This window comes from Miniopterus schreibersii (genome assembly GCF_964146895.1).
Source record: "Miniopterus schreibersii genome assembly, chromosome: 13".
Taxonomy (NCBI): domain Eukaryota; kingdom Metazoa; phylum Chordata; class Mammalia; order Chiroptera; family Miniopteridae; genus Miniopterus; species Miniopterus schreibersii.
Genome location: NC_138113.1, coordinates 34356795 through 34377771, shown reverse-complemented (window position 1 = coordinate 34377771; position 20977 = coordinate 34356795). Strand labels below are relative to the sequence as shown.

The 20977-nt window shown below is 34.6% G+C and overlaps 1 protein-coding gene across 3 annotated transcripts in view; it reads left to right on the top strand.

The window, feature by feature from the left end:
* Positions 1-20977, top strand: part of WDPCP (WD repeat containing planar cell polarity effector) — a 271886-nt gene that overhangs the window by 65781 nt on the left and 185128 nt on the right. The window lies entirely within an intron of this gene.

Sequence of the window (20977 nt, the reverse complement as noted above, 5' to 3'; positions counted from 1 at the left end):
ACACACACATATATATATTCACTCTTTTGAATATAGATATATTTTATGATTATAAAAAGAAAGTAATAGGAGTTATTAAATAATACATCAGTTAATGCTTTTTCCTATTCCCTACTAACTAGAGATTATGAAAACTTGTTTTATGTCAATACTTGTCATTTTACATGTAAAAAAATACTGCTGCATAAGCACAAACATATCTATATTTTCTCATAAATGTGTCCAAAGACAGTTATAATTATGTCTATTGTTTAAAAAAAAAAAAAAGACATATGAAAGGCCCCGCAGTGGATCAATGTAGTTTTGTAAGAAGTGGGGAAGAGTGGGAAGAGCTACGCCTTGACAGTAAGAAGTATGGGCTGGGAGAGGGACAGCGGGGTAGGTGAGAAAAGAAAGTAATTGAGTTTGTGAAGAACTAACACACCAAAGTGAAGGTTAAAAGGGAGGGGAAAATCTCACCAAACATACTCACTTGCATTGTGCATCTTATCTTTAGCCAGCCTACTTGCTGCTGTTCAAACATGTCCTTCAGCTTTTTGTCTATTTTAATTGTGCTTTTTCCTCAACTGGAACCTCATCCTCTGCTTCTGCTGGTTAAAATCCGTTCCACCAGGTTCTCTCCAAGCTTTCCCTTTTCCTTTTCCTTAACTCTTTAGTACAAAATTTCCAACATACACAAAATGAAGAGATAGTATAATTTTCTCAGTTCATCATCCAGCTTCAACAATTATTAACATTTTGCTAATCTTTTTTAATATACCTCTCTCCCCCAACATTTTCAAACATCCAAGGTACAGTGAATACCCTTCATTATAGTCTGAGTTCAGTTAAGAGACAGAACTATACTGGTTATTTGAAAATTGAATATGGTGAATTGTTAACAAGAGCTACTGAATGGAGTAAAAGAGCTCTGAGTCTAAGGGTCCAAGCAGTGGCAAGTGCAAAGGGTAGTTTCTAGTTTTAGAATGGGGAAGCAGGAGCCCATGGGAGAGAGCCCTTCCTCCTAAAACTTGGATTAGGACCTCTTCAGAAAGGGCACGACTACCGTGGGTACCTGGCCTGTAGAAGTGCCCACTGCGGGGGGTGGAGAGACTGGCACCTGGGACCACAGCTGGAACTTGTCTGTTCAGCGACGCCCTTGGGCTCATGTTGAATAATACTAATAATAATGGAGGAGCAGAATCCAGAAGGGAAGCGACTCTCCTCGGCTGCTATCACCTTACAGGGTCACTCCATTGCCCTCTCTTAAGCTAGGGAAGGAGAAATGTTTAGAGTCTAAATCCAGAGTCACAAAGCAGGGCAAAGAAAGGCAGATTTAGAGCTGAGAGATAATAAATTGATAACTGGCATTTGACACTTTAATAAAAACTTATATATTATCTTTTTTTGGGTAAATAGCTTAATATTAAATTGTTTACCAAATCATTTAGTTAAATTATCAGGTTTAACCTTTAGGCAGGATTAAGAACAGTTTAGATTATAAAATATATACTTAGCAAAATTATATTTTGTTCCAATGTGATATATTTATTATCTAGTATGCTTGGTTTGCCTGTGGAATATACAGTAATTAGCTCCATCTAAATGGAATTACTGAGAACTGTAGATGGAAGCCCAAAAAATAGTCATATATTACTCTTATAGGTTTCATAATCTTGCTATGGGCATTAGAATTTATGTTGCAAAATGCTTACTATAAATTTAAGAAGTTGCAGACTGTCCCCAAAAACATGGGATTGACTGAGTAAGGATTGCCCTTCACAGCATTGCTTCTGAACCTAAGTTCCCTGCTCCTTTTTTATTGAACATTTCAGTACCTTAGTTCCCAAATCTGTTTTTGTAATACCTCCCACATTTGGCTGTTTAATTTTAAAGAACTGTGGCACATAAGGAATTTAGTTATTTACATGTTCAACTTAAAATATAGGCCCTGGAAATTAATCAGGTTTTCACGACTTGCAGCTGGGATTTGTCATGTGACGTCTTCCTTGGTCTGTCTAGTTCCTATAAAAAACCCCTCAAAATTAAGGGAGATGTTATTTTTCTAGGCCCTCATAAATTTAATCATGTTTATTACATTTTACAAAAAGCATATATATATGTGTGTGTATGTATAGTGAATATGTATTGAGTACATATTATATGTAATTTAATCTTTAAGTAGAATGAATTTTATCCTCACTTTACAGTTTAGGAAACTCACTTTCAAAGGTACAAGTTCTTATAGCCATGCCTAGAAAACTAAGACCTTACTCATTTTTTAAAGCTACATATCCCCTTACACATTTTTAAATTAACATCTAAAATGTATCATGTTCATACAGTTGCAAAGGTTGTAATTTTCAACTTATTATAAATACTGAATTTTTAAACAAAACTGTTCTTCAAAAAATATATAATGGAATCTAAATATCTTTGTCTGGCCATCCATTGAAAAAATAGGTAAATATCTCTTCTTTGACATTCAGAAGTTGAGGTTTCTATACATCCTTAATCAAACTTCCAATACACTTTCCTGACATAATTTTATCTTACTTTAATATATTTTCCCACTAAAAGGTTCTTTTATGATCACACTATCAACATACTTTTTTTTTTTATCACAAAAATATGAATATAAATTGAAACTAATTTTTTGGTTTCTTAAATCTGTCATGGTGGTAAGTGTAATGAACTTTAATTGTTACAGTTCTTAGTAGTATACAGTTTATAAAAATATATGTTACAAATTTAGATACCTTCTCTCTCCTTACACAGCTTCATATGCCTGTCAGTATGGTTTTCAGTTCCTACTTTCTTTTTGGTAAACAGGAGCTCCTCCTCTTTCTTGCAAGCTCATCTATTTTAAATTCACTGAATTGTTAGAATAGTCACTTCTGACACCAAATGTTTGGGTTTTCTATACCAAACAATTATCCAGTTTTCCTCAGACACTAAACTGGGTGTTCCACAATTCAGTTCAATTCTGACACTACCTAGAGTTAGCAAGACCTTCCAAGGTAAGGGCTCAGTCCCATAAGACTGACACCATTTCAGAGCCATCGCAAGTCCAGGCCTCCCCTCCCATACTTCTTGACCAATTGGCTATAATTGGAAGTTTCTATGACCCCACCTCAGGTTCACTAATTTGCTGGAATGGCTCACAGAACTGAGGAAAAACAGTTAATTTGCTATTACTGATTTATTATAAAAGTTATAATCCAGGAACAGCCAAATGGAAGAGATGCATAGGGCAAGGTATGGGGGCATGGGCACAGAACTTCCATGCTTTCTCTGGGTGTGTCACCCTCCCAACACCTTGATGTGTTCAGAAACCCAGAAGTTTTCCAAACCCTGTAGTTTAGGAATTACTTCATTATGTAGGCATGATTGATTAATAAATCATTAGCCATTATTGATTAAGTCAATCTCCAGCTCCTCTCCCCTCTTCAGAGATCCTGGGATGCAGCTGAAAGTTCCAACCTTCTAATCATGCCTTGGTCTTTCTGGAGACCAGCACCCATCCTGAAGCTATCTAGGAGTAAGTACTTCAGCGAAGAGTCATCTCAGTAGTATGCCAAAGGTACTCTTATCACTCAGGAAACTCCAAGGGTTTTAAAAGTTCTTGTGCCAGAAACTAGGGAAGATCAGTTATATATTTATTATATCATAATATCACTCTGCCTAATTATCTAATTTATCTAATCAGTATAGACTCAAGGATTCCTATTTTATTCAGTGGATTACATTAATATGATAAGGGTTTGTTTTTCTTTAAATGACGATGCTATTCTAATTTGGCATAACTTAAGATGAAATGAGCTAAAATGAAAATAGGTCTTTTATTTAGCACTCCTGTGTTTTTTTTGTGTTTTTTTTTTAGGAACAGAGACCACCTCCGATGCTTTGTAATAGGAAGTTATATTGTAAATATACACATAATAATAAGGAAAGACAAATCTCAGCCACTTGGCAAGACCTCAGGAGAACTTGGGAAAAACCAGACTGTGCGATTCCAGTCCCACTCCCCCTTCCCTGAACAGGGACAAATAGGACAGTTATGTGAGCCTCATGGGGAATAGAACTGATAGGCCATTCTAGAGTCTCCGAACGTGTTATGGGTTTTTGGTTATCTAATTATCCATCTAGCTTTAGGAGTTCACAGATTTACCAGTAACCCAACTATGTTTAAATCTTTCTACTTTTCTTCCTGCTCTTAACTGTTTGGTGTATCCGTCATATCAGAGAGGGGGTGGGGGTGGGGGGAGAGAGAAAGAGGGCAGGAGGGGGGCAGAGAGATAGGCAGGCTGACAGGTATGGGAGGTCATCACAATTGTTTGGGCAGAGCTTCCCTTACCAGCCCCTCATAATTTGTTTACCAATCTGTAAAGAGTGTCGGGTGCCCATTTCCAGTCCACTCGGGTATATGTGTGTGACCCCATGTGACCCTGATTTTCAGAACACATTCCTTTTCACTGTCAGATCCTGTGGCCAGCTGCCCTTGTTAGTATGGTTGGTGGAGAGGGCAGTTTCCCCAAGTGGCTGCTGAGGATATAATTGGCGATGGGTATCTGAATCCTGGGTCTTCATCCTGCCAGAACAGAGCCCTATTGTGATATTTATTTTTAAATTTATTTTAAGAAATGATAATGCTGAAAATTGGTATAAAACTAAGACAAGGATTTCAATACTTTAATACCTTGTATTATTCACTGAAAATAATAATTGTTAATAAAGCTTAACAATGACTGTCAAGTTTGCCATGTGAATTTGGCCTGATTAAGTGGTATAAATATAACTCAGAATATTTTCTTACAATTTTCTGTTATCACAGCATCATCATTTAGTGTTATCCTTGAAAGAGCTATTTAGCACTCTGTGAATATCTGTGTAGACTAGCAGTTAACATTTTCCAGAAGCTAAAACTAGACTTCCCACAATGTGCAATGTGCCTTTGAAAATTTCTTGCATTGACTATCACTTGTTCATGCATTCTTGTTATTTAATATGACTGAAATATTAATAACTAATTGTTTAAAGTACAGTATTTCAGTTAATTCCATGTATAATTAAAAAATTTAAATACATTAACATTTCACAACATAGTCTGTGATTGGGATTAGGATTGTTTGTGATTGCTGTTCAAACAGTATAATATTTGATATTTGGATAAAATACTGCTTTTCATATCAAGTATATTTGTTTAAAATTTTAGAAGGGATATACTAAGGAGCTTGGAAAATTTGTGTTTAGCATAAAATTATTTTATTATTTTCAGATATTAAAAAAACAGTTTTTTGGAATCTCACATGCTTATATGACCATTAGATTTTGCAGGTTTGCATCCTTTAATATGTTTCTTTTTCTGTCATACATAAAACATTTGATCTCTTGGTCATGCTCAAAATGGGACAAAGGAAGGGAAAAGTGAGATGAGATATCCTCTCAGTTCTTTTCCAGAGAACATAAAACTATCCCATTTCCTTCAAGCAGACACCAAGATGATTAACTATAAATTTCACAAGAAGCAGCACATCTGTATTTTAAAGTACAATACTTTCCTTGTACATCGTGTCAATTCTTAACTATGTTGGCATTTAAAAAGCTGTCTGACGAAGCCGACTATGTACAACAAGCCCAGGCCAGCCAGAACCACTTTGGGAAGGGCATATATAGACTTACTGAAGTTAAAACTACTACAAGGCAAGATTATTCTAGAGACATGAAGTCTGGCTTTTGACTTCAGGAAATATCACTTTGGAAATTACTCCCTAGGTAGGATTAAAAATAAAAGTTTGAAATATGAGCCCAAAATGAATTAAGTTACCATACTGAATAGAACTGATTACCAAGGAATTTGTAAAAAGCATTTTGGTTACTATTATTTGAACTGACTTTGAGATATCTTATAGTGAAAGCTTTAAAAGAGCATGGTCTTTTCTGGTTGTGAAAATCTGATTTTATTATTATAAGTTGATTATAAGAAAGCTATTAACTTGTGGTACATATTTAGCTTATATCTAATAAAAAAGATAAAATTGCTTAACTGTATGCCTTTCAAAAGAAAACTCTTAAATGCCAAATTAATTGTGCTCCTCATTGTCATACACAACTAGATGAGAAAAATACAGGAGTCTAGTATTCATAGTTATTTTCTGGATTCTTATTCTAAGTGGTGGAAATGATTATCCATTTAATATTAGGATCATTCTCATTTTTATACTGTCTATAAATGTGTGTCTATATACATACATATGCACATTCTGTATGCTGTGTGTTATATGTATAGTGATATAAGTTTATACTGTATATTGTATAAGATGTATGGTGTACAGTATATGTATATACTGTATACTATATAGTATGTGTGTGTATATATACTATATAGTATATATGTATGTGTGTATGCACACATATTGTGTGTGTGTGTTTAGAAACACACAGACATAGTGTCTAGTAGAGGACACTGCATTTCTAGGCTATTTCTATCATGTAATATTGAAGAATAATTATTGTATCGGTAGTGATAGCAGTTCCTAAGCAGCTCCCCTTTGCCATATTTTTTAAGGTTGTATTACAGAATTATTGGTGGCTGTGGTGTATGCTTATCTGTCTATTTTAGCCCTCTACTAAGCAGACTCTTGTTAATGGATACATTTTAAAAGAATATGATCATGACTTTTATATAAATATAAAATGAACATGAATCAAAGGTTTTATGTAACTTATTAATTAATGATATTATGATATTGTTGCCAGTTTGAAGTACCACATATTTATAGTCAGATAAGGAATGTGGAAAGGAATTTACAAGTCAACATAAAACAGGCAAAATTGGTTACTATCCTCTGGACAATAATCAGGACAAACTTGCATTTCTGTAGACAGGAATCATTTGTATTATTATCAATTTTCTACAAGTTAACTTCTCTCTTTAAGTATTATAAAGAAGACTTGTCAATGACAAATGGCCAAACTAGCCAACACACCCATTAAATTTCAATCTTTTACAATTTTCCTTACTGTCAGTACTGATTTTTCCTCTGGTACTTACATTAGCTTGATTTTAGTAGCTGCGAGAAAGAAATTGTTTCATATCCACCCAGTTATTTCAGTTTAGTCACGTAAATTCTGTGAAGGTGGGTGTCCCCAAAATGCATGAATCTATAAATCAGTAATATGATGATCTTGGTGTAGATGCAAAAGTGGAATAGTTAAAACCTGTTTCCTGCTTCAGAAAGTAGAAAAAAATATGGATTTTTATAAATTTATCTTATTTTATTTATTTTTTAATACATCTTTATTGATTTCAGAGAGAGGAAAGGAGAGAGAGATAGAAACATCAATGATGAGAGAGTCATCATTGATTGGCTGCCTCCTGTATGCCCCCTACTGGGGATCAGGCTGCAACCTGGGCATGTGCCCTGACTGGGAATCGAACTGCAATCTCCTGGATCTTAGGTCGATGCTCAACTGCTGAGCCACGCTGGCTGGGCAAATTTAATCTTATTTTAATTGTAATGGAGGAGTCAGTTATTTGAAAGAACCCAGCAATGAATACTTTTGAAAAGTAAGAATCCTCTTCTAATTCAATTAATTTCTCCTTGCCTTATTTGTTTTATAAGTGAGAGCTTTGTATATCAGGTTTTAAGTTAGGTATAACTAACAGCAAAATAATTAGAAGCACTGAACTGTAAAAGAAGCAAGCATGATATTATTTTTATGAAATCCTCATATTGTATGATTCTGTTCTGATGTCTGCTCCCTTACCAATCATTTATGCTCTCCATTTTATAATAAATAACAATATATTAGAACTAACAGTTGCATACCCTTCTTACTTACGGGGGAGGGGCAGGTATATTAAATATGGTGAGGTAGGCTCTATCTACTTCTGGCAGTTAGACTGTGATCCAATCAGATAGTCTTGCCCAGGACACTGACTCTTAAGGGAATGATGATATTAAATTTCTTAGATTAGGTGACACAGCCATGGAGTAGTTGAGAGTTTGGCAGTATGAGGGTGAAGAATGGGGATGAGTATTCAGTGCATTCCAAGGGCTATGGGATCTGAGTATGTGACTTAGGTTTGTTTTTATAGTTTGCCTCCTTAATTTTTTTTTGGAGCCTGATTCTCTAAGCTTCCATCGATTGTGTGATTTACCTGATTTTCATGCAATGAGTTTCTTTTCTGTTAAAGTTAACTGGAGTTAGTTTTTATTTATTAAACAAATAAAAACCAAAACTCTAGTATAAGAAACAGCCATGTATGTACTTATGTTTCTAGAGGTATGATTATTATCACATTTACATAAGACAAAGTGAAGTGTATCTAGTCTACGTGGGAAAAATAGAAATAATGCTGATAGTTTAGGTTGCTGAATTATAACCTAACAGACTACATGAACCAACCTATGGAATAATAGTGACAACTATGAATGTATAATTTGAAGTATGGTAATCCATCTTTTACCTATGGTCACATGTCCAAGAATATCCTTTGCACATTTAAAACTTTTTGGCATCTTAAAATATTAGCTGCTTCTAGTAAGAGTGGAGTAGCCCATATTGAACTAATCCTCCTGCAGAAAAGCATTATAAATTCTGGGCAAAATACAAAGACCCCACCATGCTCTGAAGGTGCTGGAGAGTGACCATAAGCAGGAAGAAACTGAAGGGGAGTCAGCACTTGGAAAGAGAAAATAACATCGCAGTAACGAAAATGAGAGTTTGTTGCCAGCAGAGCTGCACTACAGAAAATGCTAAAGGGAATTCCTCAGGCTGAAGGGAAAGGATACCAGACTGAAAGCTGGATCTTCTGGAGGAATGAAGAGCATCAGAAATGTAGAATATGTGGGTGAATATACTTATTTCTCTCAAATTCTTTAAAAAACATATGACTACTGAAGGTAAAAATTATAGTGCTCTATCGTGAGGTTTATGGAATATGTAAATGTAGTACATACAGTGATTATAGTATAATGTTGAGAAAGGGGAATTGCAGGGTTCCTGCTTTTTACATGAAGTGGTACAATATTAACTCCCAGTAGACTGAAAAGTTAAGGATGTATGTTGTTACCCTTAGAGCAACCCCTAAAAAGTAATGAGGTATTCCAAAAAGACGTAGTCAGTAGCTTTCAATAGGCTGGCATGCAGCTAAATCCAGATTTCAAAGAAGAGTTATGAATTTAAGTGATTAGATATTCAAACATAAGATAAATTTTAAATGGCAAGTAGAAAATGCCAGCAGCCTGAAATAATGCTGAAACTCTCTAGTAAATAATAATTATAATAGCTAACATATATTGAGTTCTCTGTGTCAAGCATTTTGTTAAGCTCTTTTCATGTATTGTCACATTTATTCATTACAACAACCTTAATAGGGTAGTTGCTATTATTAATTCCATTTCACCCTGAGGAAAGTGAGGCATGGTGGTCTTAAATAATTTATCCAAGATTTTATAACTAATAAGTGTCAGAGCCAGGATGCCTGACTTTAGAGTTTGTGCTCCTAACTACTATACTGTACTTTCTCAGAAAATGAAACCTAAGTTAAGTTTCATGATCAGCATATTGCAAATGAAATGTGTTATATTAATAACACTAAGTTAAAGGTGAAGTATTTGTTAAAATATGAAATATGAGAAAGCTTTAATTCCCATTTCTAATGTTCTTGGTACTCTATTTTCCCCATGCATAATATATACACTTCACTCTCTCCTATGTAAACTTGATAATGGTCATCTACCTAGATGTATCTCCCTGGTCTATCCCTGGGGCAGATCATTTCTATCCCAAATTCTTCATCTATTGGCTTTGTTTTGTCCTTTAGCCTTCCTTTACTCTCACGCCTCCTTGTTCAATAAACCTGACTGGAAAACAAGAGCTTTCCATTGCCCAGACTAGGAAAATTAAGGGAAGTGTTGATGAGCTGAAGGCTAAGAGGAAGAGAGAAGAATTAGGCCATTTGGTGAGGAAGGATATAAACATTTTTCGAATCCCTTCTGTGCATCAGGTTCATAAAAATGTTCCATATTTTTGTCCTCTGCTATTTCTATTTGGCGATACATGATAGAGTTATATTTTCAATTTTTTGTTGTTGTTAAATAGCAAAGAGCTTATTTTCCAGGTTAACATCAGTAGATCAGTGGATTAAAAAGATGTGGTACATTTACACAATGGAATACTATGCAGCTGTAAAAAAGAAGGATCTTTCCCAGCCGGCGTGACTCAGAGGTTGAGCATCAACGTATGATCCAGGAGACCACAATTTGATTTCCGGTCAGGGCACATGCCTGGTTGTGGGCTTGATCCCCAGTAGGGGGAGTGCAGGAGGCAGCTGGTCCATGGCTCTCATCATTGATGTTTCTATCTCTCTCTCCCTCTCCCTGAAATCAATAAAATAATTTTTTTTTTTTTAAAAAAGAAGGATCTCTTGCCCTTTGGAACAGCATGGATGGACCTGGAAATTATTATGCTAAGTGAAATAAGCCCGTCAAAGAAAGACAAATATCACATGATCTCACTTATATGTGGAATCTAATGAACAAAATAAACTGACAAAATACGACCAGAGGCATGGAAACATGGAACAGACTGACAGATTTCAGAGGGGAAGGGGTGGAGGGGGACAGGAAGAGATTAACCAAAGAACTTATATGCATATTTGCATAACCCATGGACACAGACAATAGTGTGGTGAAGGCCTAGGGTGGGGCAGGGGCTGGAGGACATCTGTAATACTGTCAACAATAAAAATTTATTTTTTTGATGTATATAAAACAAAAGTGATATTTTATTTACATGGATGTTTTTGTAAATTCACATTTGTAATGTTTGTATCAAGTCAATGAAATTAATCATGTTTTGCTAAAATCAAAATTTGAAAGTGAAAATTGTAGATCATTTTGATCTTAGTTTTAGCACCCAGTCATTTCTGTGCTTCGTTTTAGTTGCTCAGTATTGAGATAAATGATGAAAAATGGTTCTACTAACAGAGGGGTGGGGAGCCAATCATTCAACCACCCCTCTTCTTTGGTTATCTTGAGTGCTTATAACTATATACAGTATAGACACTTGTGGTTTAAGGCATGTGAGAGAGTCTGAAAGATCTTTTTGGATTGCTTGTTAGGGGTACTTCCTCTATTGTAGTCAAGTAGCTTATTTTGAGGGAAAGAGCCTGGTGTGTTGGGGACCCGAGAGAAGCTGGAGAGGCTAAAGCTTAGCAAGGTGTGGGATCAGTGAAGTTGGAGAACTTGGAAGAGGTATATGCAAGGCCTTGGAGGCCAAGTAAAAAGGACAACAGATGGGAATTTTTAGTGAATTTGAGGCCTGAGAGGGGCAGGATTCATTTTAAAGCATAGATAAAGTATTGAATATAGATTAACTGGGGAAGCTGTAATAAGTTGTGGTGGTGGCAGGTGGTAGCGGCAGTGGAGATGGAGAGAACTAGCCAATCAGGAATAGACAGGGCTATTGGTGGGTGATGGTTGTATATGTACCTGTGGGTGCTGAGAGAGAGGGAGGTGTCAAAGATAACTCAGGTTTTTGATTTATCAACTTTCTTTGTTAACTTTGAAATTGTGCCTGTAGTTTTTTTATTTAACATGCCAAGCTAGGTTTACAACTTTTCTCTATGGTTGTATAACTTGTAATAGAATGTAGTGCTTTTTAAAAGTAGATGCTTAGCTATGTGGGATTCCTAGTTATATATACACCGGTTTCCTGCTTGCTTTTTAGATTGCCTATTAGATTGCAATATAATAATATATTACATGTTTGAGATTTTACAATGAGCAAGGTACTGATTAGACAGAGTGAGCGACTTGGAAATGAATTGAATGTAGGCACAATGCTGAATCACTGACTTATTTTTCTTACATGTCTTAGATGGTTTCTAGATGTCTTGCTATAATTCATATCCTATGGGGTTGGAATATTTCTTTAATTTTCTAATTTTATTTAAAATATTTACTATGTATTTTCAAGGTTTATATCTTCTAGCCTATTTTTTATTGGTTCTGACCAATGGTCATCCATACATTTATTTAAATCCTTATTGAACCTAGTTGTACTTTTAGCCATGTATTTATAATGACAAGTTCATAGGTTTCTGCTCATTAAAAACCCCCACAATACTAACTTTTCGGAGGGGTCTGAAGACCATCTTCTACAAGCTTTGAGAGTTGCAGTGTTTAATTCTAAAATTTTGAGATTTATTAATCATTCCATACTCACCTGTTTGTGGTCTTCAAGGCTTAGGATAAATGCTATCCCATTTTGCTTTTGTCATTTAGGCAGAAGTAGTCTTGTCTTTATGATCTATATTTTTACAAAAATATACTAGTCAATATATTGATTGCATTAGCTGCTGTTAAAGGGACTTTGACCAGGTCTGTTATTTCCTTTTTGGTTTATTAGATACCTTATAGTCATTTCAGCCAATTATCTGTGTCATGGCTGAAAATACTTAGCTAACATTGGGCCTAGAACCAGTTCCTAAGCATTTATTGTTTCCCTGTGGATAGTTCTTATCCATTGATAACACTTAGAAATGAAATTATAACCAGTTTGTAACCACCTAATAGGTATGTGTTAAATGAAACCTAAAAAACTTCCTAAATTCTCTTTTGTTCCTTGATTAGTCTATTTTTAAAAAGTGCATTGCTTAGTATCCTATTTTTTTATAATATATTTTATTTTTTCCCTTTACTTTTCTAAAGGTAAAAGTTAGTTTGTGGGCTTATAACTTACAGTATCACTGACTCTAATGTCCTGCCACCTTCTACATTCTGTGTCCCAATGGAACTTTTTAAATTAAGCACTTTCCCAAGGTTTTTGTTTGTTTGTTTTTATGAATTCTTTTGAATGCTAAGTATTAACAGTTCTTTTAGCATCACAAGATGCCTGTCATTGAACTTTTGGATTTAAAAAAGATCAGTTAAGTCATCTTTAATTAGGACTTTGCTTGTTTGTACTTGATTTTCTATCCAAACAATTATTAAATATCTTGTTTGTGTTTTAAGTTCTGTTTTGGAAAAGAAAGTCATCTCTGTCTTTTGGGCATGCAAATTTTTGTGTAGGTTGTGGTCTTCTGAATTTCCCTAACTACTATTTCTTCTTAAGTGACTATTGCTAAATTTAAGATCTTATATAAGTTAATAAGAGGGCCCCAAAGTTAATAGGTTAGTGCAGGTTTAAGCTTTAATAAATAACTTCAGAAGTATAAATGCTATAGACTTAGAAAAGACTTCATTTGAAAGTTTATTTAAATTTATTTTATACTTATATTTTTACATATTTTGAATAACAGAATTTTAATTTTTTTCATTTTGCTCCTTTTGATTGATGATGGCAAGCACTGAAGAAGTTAACTGTGCTCTTGGTTAGCTGAAATCAAGTTCATGTTGACAGTAAGAAGGTAATTCACTGTCTCTTGTAAGAAGGAGGCTACCCACAGACAGTTAATTAACTACTGGTTGAAAAAGTCAAGGACTCGAGGCTTAGTTTACAACAAGCCTGGATCTGGGAGATGCCAGCAAGACAGAGACTGTGGCTGATACTGAAATGGTGTTGGCAAGGGGTTCCAAAAACATGCCCTGCACATCTGCTGAAACATATTCCAGAAACCACAGACTACAGAATTCTAATAGTGAAACCCCAAAGCATGCCTACGTGTTCAAATACTACAAGAAGATTACCATGCTAAGTTAGACTTCTGTCAACTAGTGAAGTGAAAAATTAAAAATTCCAATGATATTCTTGACAAGTTGACCTTTTCTGATGAAGCACCTTTCCATCTATGTAGAGGTAGTGTCTATCACATGTTATTTGTTGTGTTTGGTGTACAGAAAGGCCTTCAAAAGTTTGGCAACATGAGAATCTTTAAAAGTTCACATTTGGGCCCAGCTGAGCATGGCTCAGCAGTTGAGCATCGACCTAGGATCCTGGAGATCACGGTTCGATTGCCAGTCAGGGCACATGCCCGGGTTGTGGGCTTGATTCCCAGTCAGGGGTGTGAGGAGGCAGTCGATCAATGACAACTCTCTCATCATTGATGTTTCTATCTCTCTTTCCCCCTCTCCCTTCCTTTCTGAAATCAATAAAGATATTTAAAAAAAACACACATTTGGTGTGCTATTAGGAAGTCCTGCCTTATTGGCCCTCCCTTTTTTATTCACCCTTTTAAAGTATACTGTCCAGTGGTTTTTAGTATAGTCATAAAATTTGCAACCATCACCACTATCTAAATCAGAACATTTTCATCACCCCAAAAAGAAATCTCATAGCAGTCACTCCCCATTTTCCCCTCATTCCAGCCCCTGGCATCTAATCTTTTTGTCTCTATGGATTTGTGTAGTCTGCATGGTTTGCATAAATGGAATTATACAGTATGTGGCCTTTTGACCCATTCTTTTTGAAGAATCTACAAATTAGTGATGAATCTCATTTAGCAGTACTTTAGAATTCTTTCATTTCCACACTGCCGTGATTACTCCATTAAATAATACCCTTTTTCAGCAAGACAGAACACCTGTTGTTATGAATTGCATGTGTGACAGTTTCAGCATGACAATTTCTCAGACTAGTGGATCAATAGAAGAGGTCTTACTTACCCTCTTCCATCACTTGTTCTATCTTTATTAGACTTTCTTGGTGAGGTCATGGGAAAACCATTGTATATGTTTCAAAACCTTTCTCTTTGGGTGATCATAAGACTAGCATTACAAATGCTATTTTTTCAGTCACTGAACCTGCAGTAGGCTATATATGTGTATGTATATGTGTGTATTTGTGTACATACCTACATATATATTTCCTAGCTCTGACCTCTAAGAGGGCCTGGAAGCAATGACAATCTAGTAACAATGAGTACACTAGTGCTCAGATATTGGTTTCTAAATATCATTCTCCATTCAAAGGAGTCAGCACTCCTTAGAGATATGGCTTGTTGTGCCAGAAATCAGTGAAGTGTTAAAAGAACGATAAAACCATGTTAAAAGCACACAGGCTTGAGCTTGAAGGAGCTCTACCAGGCAAATCAGTGACATACTGAACATCAAAACAAATGATAGCTTGAACTCATTGAATAAATTGAAATGCATGAGCACATACTGATGTGAATAAATGAATAAATAAATGGGAATGCTCTACCTTATAGTAGAATACCAACTAATAAATTTAGATAAATGTTGGAATTTGAAAATCACCTTTGATAGCCCTCATAGTAATAATTGATTTAGGCAAAATCATCAATGGATACTATAACTAGTGAGTGAAAGTTTGATGAGAAGCAGGACGTTTGCATAACTTCAAAATATCTCCCCACAAATACTTATTAATTACTTTTTTAATAAGTACAAAATACTAACTTAACTGAGGGAAATTTGGGTAGGTGCCATCTTAATCAAGTGATAGAAATAATGGGATGAGTGAACATTGTGTGTCTTCTGATATAAACCTAGACGAGCATAGCATCAATTCTGTGGTTTCCTTGCCAAAAATATTTAAGTCACATCTAATCACAAGGAAACATCAGAAAGATCAAAATTGAGGAACATTCTATAAAGTAACCAGCATTTATGCTTCAGAAATGTCAAGGTCATGAAAGACTGAGGAAGTATTCTAAATTGAAGGGGACCAAAGAGACACAAAACGTGATTTTGGATTGGATTGTGGGCAGTAATTATTGGAAGCAATGGTGAAATTTGAAATAGGTCTCTGCTTTAAATAATAAAGTCATGTTGATAGTAATTTGTTGATTTGAGTGATTGTACTGTGGTTTTGTAGGGCAGTATCCTTGGTTTTAGGAAATATACACTGAAGTGTTAAGGGGTAATGGGACATCATACCTGCAACTTATTTTCTTATGGTTCAGGAAAAAATTTGTATGTGTGTTTGAGAGAATGTTAAGTTTATTGAGGGTAAATGTTAATGTGAGGAGGCTGGATCAAGGGTGTATGTGAGTTCTTTGTACTATTCTTGCACCTTTTTGTTAGTTTTAAATTATTCCACAGTAGTTTTTTTAATGTCCCCTTTTCTTCTAAAGTTGAGTTATCCCTCTAACCCAATTCACATAGAATGCTCCATTTAGCAAGAAAAAAAGTTGTTTTTTTAAAAAATCATCAGATTGATGTAAAGGTGAGTTCAAACTCACCTTCATAGAACATAGGTAAGTAGAAGATAATGCTTTGAATAAAACAAGGTTGACATGGGACTTTTGATTTTTTTTTAACCTTAAAAAATACATTATACTCCAAAGTGCATAAATCTTTTTAAAACAGAGATGCATGAAGGATAAATAGTATCCTGAAGGGCAAAAAGCCCCAGGCATTCATCTCTGACCTAACCAAATGACAGACCTTGAAGCAAGTTCAAAGCTGCAAAAATTACTGGCTCCAACACGTACCAAGATTGGGGGAAATACTTCCCACAACCTTGAAATAAATACTTAGTCTTTAAAGAGAACAGAAGAAAAGGTAGTATCACATTTCATAAATAGAATTTAACAGTTGAACAGTTCATGTTATTCATTTGTGATTTTATTGTTACTTGGGGAAAGCTAGTAAAGTTAAATCAAACTTTTTAAGTTAAATCAAGCTTTTAAAAAAAATTCTTACCTGAGAATATATTTTTATTGATTTTAGAGGGAGAGGGGGAGAAAGTGAGAGAGAGAAACATCGATGTGATAGAAACGTCAATGGGTTGCCTCCTGTACTTGACCAGGAATCGGACCGGAAACGTGGGTATGTGCCCTGATTAAACTGGCCACCTTTCGGTGCACGGGACAGCACGCTAACCAATGGAGCAACACTGGCCAGGGCTCAGGCTTGTGTTATATCCATTCTTCACCTCCCCAGTCTCACCCCACCTCCTTAAGATAGTGTGCAGGGGAACTGAAAGCTTTTCATATATTCATTGCTTCCCCCAAGGGTCAGTGAAAGTCTGCTGGATGCTTTCTTTTCAGTGCCAGTAAGCCCAGACAGGTTAAATTTCATTTCACACCCTTAGTTTGGCATTGATGGTCTTCTATAGTTTAGTGGTGCCCATCTTTCTAACTTTTCTTAACTTGACTGCCCTGTAGAAATAATCTTCAGACATACTTGTGTTTATTTTACCCTGAAAAAAATCTTTGGTTCTAATTGCATGTGATTTTCTCACCTCTGTTCTTTTCTGAATTTTGCTATTTATCTGACAAAGCACATCATGGGTTCCATTTCTTCCTCGAAGCAGTTTCTAATCACTCTTGTTCTTTGGTGATTTTTCTGTTTTAAGTAATTGTATACTCTGTTAATGCCTTTTCTTTGATTTAATCATATATTTCCTGTTAAATCTGCATTTTTGTTTTATTATTTGTGTCTGTACCCTGAGCCTTAACTAATTTGTAATTCCAAGAGAGAAGATTCTATTTTTATATCTCACAATCTTCCTGACAGTGTCTAACTATTTTTTAAATTGAAATACTTTTCAATGTATGCAGTTACCCTTTAAGTACTTGTTACTTAATATAGATGTAAATCTTTTAAAATTTTAAGCATTTTATTTTGCTTCCTGGCAACTGTTTAAAATTAAAATGATTTTTAAAAATGAGTTGAAGTAGGTAAATTTTTTTCTCTGTGAATAACTGGAAAACAAACAACATAAAAGAAAATGGGTAGAGAAAAATTTATCTTTTATAATGGAAGTTATCATCTCTTAACATTCTGTTTAAGAATAACCCCACCCCAAAATCTCCAGTAACCACCATTTTACTCTTTGTTTATGGGTCTGACTTTTTTCAGTTTTTAAAAGGTTCCACATGTAAGTGAGATCCTCTGGAATTTGTCTTTCTGTTTCTAGCTTATTTCACCTCAGCGTAATTCCTCCAGGTTCATCCATGTCATTGTAAATGGCAGAATTTTACTTTTTAAGGCTAAATAAAATTCCGGTGTGTATATTCCACACTTTCTTTATCCATCCATCTGTCAGTGGACACTTAGGTTGTTTCCATGTCTTTGCTATTGTGAATAATGTTACTTTGCAGTCCTTTTATTTTTAACTTCTTTGGGTGGATATTTAGCATGAATGATATTTTTATTATTGTTTATTTCAAAATACTTAACTTTTTTTTCTATTGAGTTTTTTTCTTTCACTCATGGTCATTTAGAAGTGTGTTTCTTGATTTCTAACATCATGATTTATTTCAGTTCTATTTTTGTTGTTGATTTCTAGCTTAATTGTTCAGAGAATGTGTTTTGTATTATATTTGTTAAGACTTGTTTTGGCCCATTTGATTTTTTAATTTCCAAATTGAGTTAGAAAAGAGTGTATATTCTACAGCTTCTGAGTGTACTATTCTCTGTATGCCCTTTGGGACAAGTTTGTTTATGGTGTTTTTAAATCCCTATTTATTCTCTGATTTTTTTTTTTCTAATTATTCAGTTGGAAACAGATTTATTTACTTGTCCTTTTAGTTCCATTATTTTTTGTTCATATATTTTGAGGTGTTATTGGATTCATACTCATTATCAATTATTTTTTCGTGGTGAACTGAAACTCTGTCATTATGAATTGACCTTCTCTTTCTCTGGAAATGCTTTTTAAACTCTTTTTTTGCTTAATATATTTTCATATAACTGCACCTGGCATCTTTTGATTAGTATTTTCATGATAAATAATTTTTCCTTCTTACTTTGAATTTTTGCATATCCTTATATTTTAGATGTATCTCTTTTAAATATCGTGTTTGCTCTTTATTTGTTTTTTATTTCAGAATTACAATCTCTATCTTTTAGCTGGATTACTTAATGCATTTACATTTGATGGAATTACTTGTATTTTCAGATTTATAGTTACCATCTTATTTTGTGATTTTTATTCTTCCAATTTTGCATTTCTTTTTTTTCTCCTTTCTCACCTTCTTTTGCATTGATTTTTTTTGTTTTTTTTGATAGACTTTATTTTTTAGAGTAGTTTTAGATTTACAGCAAATTGAGCAGAAGGTACAGAGTTCTTATAAATCCACTGCCCCCAGACACACACAGCCTTCCTGACCAGAATGGTACATTGCTTACAATTGAGGAATCTGCACTGATACATTATCACCCAAAGTTTACATTAGGATTAACTCTTGGTGCTGTACACTCTATGAGTTTTAACGAATGTCAAAGTATAGTACAGAATAGTTTCACTGAAATCTTCTGTGCTTTGCCTATTCATCTCTTCCTCCCCCAACCCACAGCAACCACTGATCTTTTATATTATCTCCTTTTCCAGAATGCCATATAGTTGGAATCATTAAGTATGTAGCTTTTTCAGTTTGGCTTCTTTCACTTAGTAATATGCATCTAAGGTTCTTCTGTGTCTTTTCATTGCTTGACAGCCCATTTCTTTTTAGTACTGAATACTGCTTCATTGTATGTACTACGGTTTATCTATCTGCTCACCTACCAAAGGATGTCTTTGTTGCCTCCAAGTTTGGGCAATTATGAACAAAATTTATAAACATCTGTGTGCATATTTTTGTGTGGACAAGGGTTTTCATTTCTTTTCGGTAAATACCAAGGAGTGTGATTGCTGGATTATTGTAAGAGTATATTTTGTTTGATAAACTGCTGGCCTGTCTTCCACAGTGTCGGTATTCCCACCAGCAATGAATGAGAGTCCTTGTTTCACATCCTCACTAATACTTGGTGGTGTCAGTGTTTGGGATCCTCACCATTCTACTAGATAGTGATATCTCATAGTTGGATTGATATTTTCTTATCATTCCGTTTTCTCCTTACACCAGTTGGGAAGTTACTAATTTTTGTTCTTGTAGTGATTACCCTAAAAATAAAACATATTGCACTTAACATTTTAAGGTCTAAGGTTAATTAAAAACTCTATTTTGTTCTCAGAAATAAAAGGACTTTAGAACTTTTAAATACTTTTGCCTACCTAGTGGCTTTTGTGTATTGCTGGTTTGTATTTCAATTCTGTCTTTTTTTGAGACCTCAAAAGAAGTTTTTATTATAGGTTTAATACAGGGTTTCATACTTGTGTTTCTCACTTTTCTTTCTTCTCTTTTGCATCTCCAATATATCCATGGAGACATTTGGTCCATGCCAAAAGGTACTTAAAATTTGGTCTTGTCCAAAATGTCCAAAGAGACATTTGGTCCATACTTAATATAAATCCCTCTGTTCTGTAAGATTCTAAACCCAACCCACCAACCGAACTTATGTGCCATTACTAGCGAGGTTACTGAGGCAAAAAGGGTTATTATTGGCAATACAGTCACAACTGAATTATTGGACCAATAAAACATGATAGTATGCTTTATGTATTAATCTTATAAACCAAAAGTAGAAATAAATATTATGAGGTATTTGAACCCAGGGTAATTTTCTAAATGTGAGTGTTTTGGACAGGACCAAGTGTCTGCTAATCTCAGATACCCATCTGGAATTCTGCCTAAAGTATATTTATATTTAAATAGATCACAATTAAAATCTAAAATTTTAATGCATCTCAAACTATTAAACTTTTATAAGTGGAACAAAGATAACTTGTTCAAGTTTGGATGGTAGAGGTAGGGTGGTGGTATGATGGTGATGGTAGTTTATGTTTTAAATACCGAGAAAGCTTTACTAAATTTGTAGTGTTATTGCCTGGTAAACGCTAGGTGGTGCAATTGCGCAAGGACCATGGAATGAGGTTATGTGGATGGGCTTTGTTTTTTGGAAGGAGGACGATGGAATTTAAAATTCTGGTTGAGGAAATCCTTTGTAAATAAGAATTCTTGAAATATTAAAATGAATGGATAAATCTTTCTCTTTTATTAATGGTTCCAGAATTTAAATGGGGGCCTTTCTTTTGATTTAGACAAAAGGTCTCAAAGTTTGTATATTGTTTATACTGCATTTTAAGCTCACCTAACTACAGAAAGAAAGAAAAAAATAAAAGACAGAAAACTGACTCCATTTGGTTTTCTGTAGGTATTTAAATATTGCCTTGCTCTGTGACTACAGTTCAACAG